The sequence below is a fragment of the Galeopterus variegatus genome, unplaced genomic scaffold, assembly GCF_000696425.1.
Source record: "Galeopterus variegatus unplaced genomic scaffold, G_variegatus-3.0.2 Scaffold7226, whole genome shotgun sequence".
Classification (NCBI taxonomy): Eukaryota; Metazoa; Chordata; class Mammalia; order Dermoptera; family Cynocephalidae; genus Galeopterus; species Galeopterus variegatus.
In genome coordinates, this window is record NW_007733337.1 from 50,886 (window position 1) to 58,579 (window position 7,694).

The following is a 7,694-nucleotide window of genomic DNA, read 5'->3' on the forward strand; positions in this document are numbered from 1 at the left end:
ATAATCTCTTAAAGGGTCTTACAAACCCTCTTGAATAAGTCTTAAATTCTTTAGCATGCCATACATAATTTCCCCCCACCCTCCTGGCTTCCTGGTCTCTAGCCTTATTTCTGAGCACTTCCCTTTTCATTTATTCTAAAGAACATGCTGTTTCTCAGTAAGAGACATTCTTTTTTGCTTCTATGCCTTAGCACATACTGTTCATTCTGTTCATAAAATCCTCCCAACTCACCACTTCCCCTTCAAATAAATAAAACAACATTTACTATCCTCCCTCCACCCCCCCTTTTTAAGTCCCTTTAAGTTCTATTTCCTTCTCTAGGGAAAAAAATTTCCCCTGAACCATGCCCATGGTGAATGACTTAGGTAACCTCTTTAGGTAAATTTTTGTTTTGGTGTGTGCATATGCATGTATTAGGTTATGAAGCAAAATGTCTCTTATGGATTCTAACAAATAAAACAGAAAGCCATTACCCCAGGGGTTTGTAGCAGAATATCCTTCATGTATAAGAAGTTCTTCTTGCTTTTACCTTACTGCCCTAAATCTACCTTTAATTAGTAAAAGTGACATTGCGGTCTGTTAAAAAGCTCTGAACAAAATTTAACTTATGGCGTTTCAGATATAAGCTTGCGAACACAAGTTACTAAATGACATTATTTTCTTTGCTAATAACTGATGTACAGAGAATAATTTTTACTTTGGGGGGTTAGGAATAGCAGAGATAGGAGTAAAAAATTATCAGCATACTAATCAGAAACAAAATATCTAGCTAGGTCACAGTCTACAGATGGCATTTTTGGAAGTTTATTACATGCATTATTTCAGTTGATTTTACTTTTCAAAATACACTTAAGAAAAATCTAAATTCAGGAGCTAAACAAGTCTGTTGCAATTGATAAACTGATAATGTCTTCTGTTTTTGTTCCTGTAGGCACTTGCTTTTCTTCAGGTTTATTGGGACTGGAATGGAGACTTAACTAAATCAAGTAATGAGATTATTTCAACCCTATTCCTTCATCCTGACCTACAGTTAAGCATATACTTATTTTCTCAATCCTATTCTTTTTTTTTTTCCTTTTTGTCTTTTTTCGTGTCCGGCAACGGATCGCAACCCTCAGTGTCGCGCCCGCACCGGACCGGGACCGGCAACGGGATCGCAACCCTCGGTGTTGCCCCCGCTCCTCGCTCAGAGCGGCCGGTCTGTATGTGGGATCCGAACCCTTGGCGGGAGCGCTGCCGCGCTTCCCAAACGGCGCACTGTAGCAGTGCGCCACCGGGCCGGCCCAATCCTATTCTTTTAATGTGACTACATCCTCAAAATAAATCTTAGTTAAATACTCCAAGACAGTCATGATGAAACTTTAACTGCTTGTTGTACTTTTAATGGTAAAGGCCTCTAACTCTTACCACTTCTAATATCACCTACCTCAGACATTGTGAGAAGCTTCACTGGGAAAACTTTAAGTCAAAACTATAATACTAATTGCTTGTTTCTTAATGATTTCCCAAAGGCCACGATCTAACTATATTTTAAAAGCTACATATTTTTGCTTTTATACTTTAAAGAGAGATAGTTTTAACAATATTTCAGAAAGAAAAAAAAAGCAGCTTAGGAAAATGTAACCAAATGTAATAAGATTTGATCTAAATTCTTTGATTTTCTGTGTCACCTTATACAATTCTGCAGCTTCAGTTTTTTCAAGTGCAAGATGATACATATCCACTCCCTTTATCACAAAGATGATGCGTGGTGATTAATGAGCTAAGGCCTATAATACAATCTGAAGCTGTAGCATAAATACACTATAAATATAAAACACTTTCTCTACAAACCTGCATGAGATGATTTTCAAATGAAAAAAAGGTTTTAGAGGTTGTCTACAAATGACTGTATGTTAGTGAAATATATTACTGTACTGACTGGTTCTTCCCATCAATATTTTAGAAGGGGCAAGATAAAGATTTATCAAATAATGACACAAATAAATAATACAAATAAATAAATGCTATGAAAATAGAGTGCTACATGAGAACAAGGGTGGGGGCAGGAGGTAGGCACTTTTATGTGTTATATCTTTTAATCTTAATACTCTTCTCATGTTATATTTTTACATGTAAGGAAATCAAGACTTCAGGTTGTTGACTATATTCTGTCCACTCTTCCAGGATTTTGCTAATATCTGCATACCTAGCACCCTCACTGACTGCACATTTCTGTTCATTTTCCTCTTCTCAATGAAGCCTATCCCAACTACCCTATTTCGTAGGCCAAACTGCCTCCATTTAACTCCCCTTACCCTTGTCTACTTTTTCTTTTATTCCAAAGTATTTATCACTTTCTAACATTAGGTATTTTTTTGTTGTGCATATTATCTATGGTCCTCCGCTAGACTGTAAGCTCTGGGAAGTTAGGGATCTTTGCTTGCTTTGCTTACAGGTGTACCCTCCCCTCCAACCTAGAACAGTGACTGGTAACCAGGGGCCCTTCCTTCTCTTCCCACTTTTAATCTTTTTTTTTTTTTTTTTAAAAAGATGACTGGTAAGGGGATCTTAACCCTTGACTTGGTGTTTTCAGCACCACGCTCAGCCAGTGAGCAAACTGGCCATCCCTATATGGGATCCGAACCCGGGGCCTTGGTGTTATCAGCACCGCACTCTCCCGAGTGAGCCACGGGCCGGCCCCCCCCCCCACTTTTCATCTTTAACTGTATGCATGAACTTGTTTAATTATTTTCACTTTTAATTCCTGGGAAAGCAAAATTGTTTGGACCTATATCTGAGCCAAATTTTCATTCAAAAAATCCTATTCTGTTAGAAAGAAATTAGGGTCACGAGTATCATTTGAAAACTTCTCACCATAATAAAAAGTGATGAAAAGACATGTAAAACAAACTGAAATGTGGAGGACGCAAATGATGATCAATATTTAGTATTTATTCAGTATTTAATTTTTTTTTTTTCCTTACCGGTAACGGGATCGCAACCCTCAGTGTCGCGCCCCTACCGCAACCGGCAACAGGATCGCAACCGTCGGTATCGCGCCCGCACCGCACTCAACCAGTGAGCAGACCGGTCTCTATATGGGATCCGAACCCTCGGTGGGAGCGCCGCCGCGCTCCCAAGCGCCGCACCACCGGCAGGCCCTTCAGTATTTAATTTAAGAGTACCTGCTCAACGTTCTATAATGCTGTAAAGGCTGCTTTCTGAGACACCAGAGAAATCTAAGAACGAGAGTACTCTAAAGCAATGGTTCCCAAACCACATGAACTTCAGCTAAATTAAAAAAAAAAAAAGGTTGGAGAGACAGTGCCAAATTTAAATTTTGCCACAAAGGGATATTAAGAACTAAATACAATTATCACCACTGTAATTTCATAAGAATATGTTCACATAAAAAAATGACAATTTCTGTATAAAAGGTAGTTATTTTTACTGAATAAGTTTAGTTTCATAAACACCTCATTATATAAAAATACTTTCATGTGAATTTAAGATCTAAATGTTAAAAGTAAAACTTTAAAAAGAAGCTATAAAAGAATCTTCATAATGCCAGGAGAAGCCTTTCTTTAAAAAGAAAAAGCACAAATCATAAAAGAATGATAAATTTAACATTAAAATTGAAAACTTCTAGTTATTAAAAGATACCATATTTAAAGTGAAAATGTACATTAAAGACTGAAAGACATTTTAAAAGCCTACCAAAGTACTGTTATCCAAAAATATGAAAAACATTTATAAGTAAGATAAACAATCCCATAGGCAGACAATTCACAGAAAAAGAATATGAATGGCTAATAAATAAAGTATTGTCAATTGGGGAGATGCAAACAAAAACTACAGTGAGGTACCATTTCATATTCCTCAGAATGGCAAAAATTAAGAACTCTAAAGTATCTGGAAGGTAGAAAAACAGACCCTTCTCATCCATATCTGGGTACAATAACCACTTTGTAGAGAAAACTGGCATTTATCTAATATAGCTGAAGCAGCTCATACCCTGTAGTCTAGCAATCTTGGATTTATATACCAGGACAATCTTTCCCAATGACAGTTTTTGGCTGTTATAGTGAATGAGGGGCACTACTAAATAGAGGCCCGGGATGCCAGACACTCTTCCTGCATAAAGATAATAATGTTCTATGTCCCATGACTTCTGAGCATTTATTTTGCTGGACATTTATTTTTCCTCCCTCTATACAGGGGAAGGGGGGAGGGGGAAAAACTCCACAAATGGCTAAGGTCAGATACTTCTAAACAGGATTTAACACAAAGTATACTTTAACATCTATGTTTTAAAACAGATGAAGATTTTTAAGAGTGCAACCACTGTGCAAAGAGCAAGATTACACTTTTACTTTTGTTCAAACTTTACTGAGAATAGTTCGTTACTTCAAAAAAATCATTTTCCAACAACAGTGCCATTATTGGTATTCAAATGGCCAATTCAACATACCTGTTTCAATCTACAGGAGTAGCTGTTGTATTGATGGTGATACTATCCATTGTGCAAATTTTCTACTACTATTTCTTCTAGCAGTGCTTCTTAGACTTTAATGTGGACACAAACCACCTGGGAATATTGTCAAACTACAGCATGAGTCAGTGAGATAGGGTTTGAGGCTCTGCATTTCTAACAAGCTCCCAGGTGATTCTGATGTTGGTGGCTACCATCATACTTGGCAGCAAGACTTGACTTTAGTCTTGAGCTCAAGTATTTACATAGTGAAATGCAAATTCTTCTTATATTTTAGTAAGGGCACTGCTTTCTCTAAAATATGAACATAGGTTTATTATTATGAACTTCAATAGGATAGTATTAAAGAAATTGCAACATATTTTCTATAAAAATGGGACGTAGGATTAAGAACCAATGCCCTAACCCTAGAAGTCCTGCACAAGTACCTAAGTAAACAAACAAGAATATTCCCTGTTGCTCTGTTTAACAGCAAACAATAGGAAACAAAACAAAACTATAGAGGATACTTCCAAAAGTTCACGGAAAAGATTCGCACTGTCTTTCCATCCTATTTTCCTGTGAACTTTTGGAAGTACGCTCGTATAATGTTCATAGATATAAAGTTATGTAGTTAAGTATAAACACACAGATATAGGAAGGATGCATGCCAATTTTAGGTTATGGTATGAGTTGGGGAACAAGGAAATAGGTCTTAGGAGTATACAAGATACAGAGCAAACTTCATTTTGATTTGTAGTCTTATTTCTTCCACTGGGTCAGGGACACATGGATAATCATTATATTGTGTGTTACCAATACTTACATTGCTATATTATTTCTCATTTTATCTGGATTGACAAAACTGTTGGGCATAGACAGGTGTTTGTAAAACACTGCTCCAAAGCAAAGGACTCAGGATTAGTAATCAGAATACCCAGGTTCAAGTCTCAGTTCTGCTTCTTACTAATTGTTAGGCGATTTTAATAATTAACCTCTTTGGCCCTCATTTATTTCATCTGTAAAAATGTCATAATATCACTTTTCTTCTCCAACTCACAATGCTGGATTTGAGAGGCAAATGGGGCAATGTATGTGAAATATTTTTAAAAGGGTAAGAAAGGTAGGAGTAATTTTGAGAATTAAGAGCAAAGCCTTGCTTGGATAGATTAGCAATAAAATCTACCAGTAAATAAACCAACTTATTCAGTAAATTCTATTGTCACTGACTCTAAAGATTTAACATGGAAGAAAATTTCAGTTTATCAGTTCTTAAATGATGGCACATGGATAGGAATTCTCCCTACTATAATCATGCTTCTTTATGCTAATTCTTCAAAGAACTGAAACTCATAATACCAAAACAGGAGTATTGCATTAAAAAGTATTCTTATTTAACTTAAATCGGTGTCACGTAACCAGAGTGAACTGTTGCTTATATGGTTCTCACTACCATTCCTATAAAGTGAGGAGGTGGCTTATTTTATTAGCTCTACATTACAGATGGAGAAATTGACTCAGATGTGGGCTAGCGTGCCTGGAGTTGTAGACCAATTCAGTGACAGAACTTGGAACAGAAACTAATTGACTAGTTCTTCTGTTATCATTAAGCTATTAAAAACATTATTTTGCCATGACACTTTATGGTGATTTTGTTTGTCCCAGCAAATAGAAAATTCTTTGCTAGCTGTCATTTCATACACATTTTAAATGGGCAAAGATCCTCAAGGAAACAAGCCACTAATCAACTAGAGTACTGTACACCAAGGGACAAAATTAAAACTGCCTAGCCTGCTAAAAATCTAATCCTGTCCTTGCCAATTAACCTTATTAATACTACAGTAGGAGAATAGAGAGGTCAAAATACCGATGAGGGTGCTATTAATTTCCTCCCGGGTCTCAAATAGTATAAACAAATTATTGCCAGACAGAGATCTTGTATCTTTTAAAAGTTGAAACACAATTACCTCCACTGTTCCCTAGGTAATGCCACTAGCCCTACTCCCCAAATAACTCACCAACAAGCAAGGAGGTGGGCGGTCCCAAATTAGAACAATGGCGATTGTAATAATTATCAAAATATTGGCTATGATTAGATGTCCTCCAACTGAGTTCATGCTATAAACATATGAAGAGACAAGCTACGGAGAAACGTTCATTTTTTGTAACTCTCCCTATTAACGTTAACATATGAACGTTATTACAATACCTACCTGATTTTCTATTCAGACTCACTAGGTAGTTTCAAATGTTGACATAAGACCTCCAAAATTCTTTTTACTTATTGAAGGCTTTAAAAAAAAAAATCAATGAATCATCTTATGGATCAAGCATGATGTATCACAAAAAGTATTAAACAGGAACACCTTTGTAACTAACAGCTAGAACTTAAAGGTCACACTCCGTATTCCGTTATTAATCCTTTGCTCACCAAATCTACCCCACAGTCACTTAAATCAGAGCATCGTCTTAAAAAATTCTGTTCTAGAATTGGTAGAAATCCACTATACATCAAAGCTCTGAACAAATTTTTTCCCTAACAACAACAAAAGCTCCCAGAAGCTGAGGTTAAACACTCTCCTTTACAAAAGCCCTCCACAGTACAATCTGAAACAACCTTCTTGTTTCGGGGTTAAATAAAATTCCAAACGAAAAGTCTAATTTTCCAATTCAGAAGCGATTCCTGATGGACCCTACCCTAGAGTTCAAAGACAGGTACTATGAAAGTTCAACCACATAAAGATAAAGAACCCTACGACGGCCCGGCCGGATACACAAATTACTAAGCTCGGTGCGGACTCGATCTAAATTCTAGGCTGGCAGAGATGAGGACATTCAGGAGAAAGATTCTGGGCACCCGCGAATGTCACGGTGAGCCCGGGATGGCAATGTGAACCTGACCCATCTCTCTGTCCACCCACTGGAAGAAAAGCAAAGAACGTGAAACGAGACCCCTCCCTGAGAGGAGGACCCGAGACCTTTCCCGGGGTGTCGGTCCGTCCCCCGCCCGCAGACTCCAGCCACCTCACAGACCGCAGGGTCCTTCTTACCGCCCCCTTCACGGAACCACCAGAGTCCTCTCACAAATACAGACCCGATCGGAAGTGGCTTCCCCGCCTTTCCAGGCGCCGCGAGGGATCCGGGTCGCCAACAACAAAGACGCCTGCCGCTCCCCTCCCCCCGCCCGGCCCGGCCTCGTCCCTCCCGCGCTGCGGCTCCGGGCCTAGCGCCCCCTCCCCG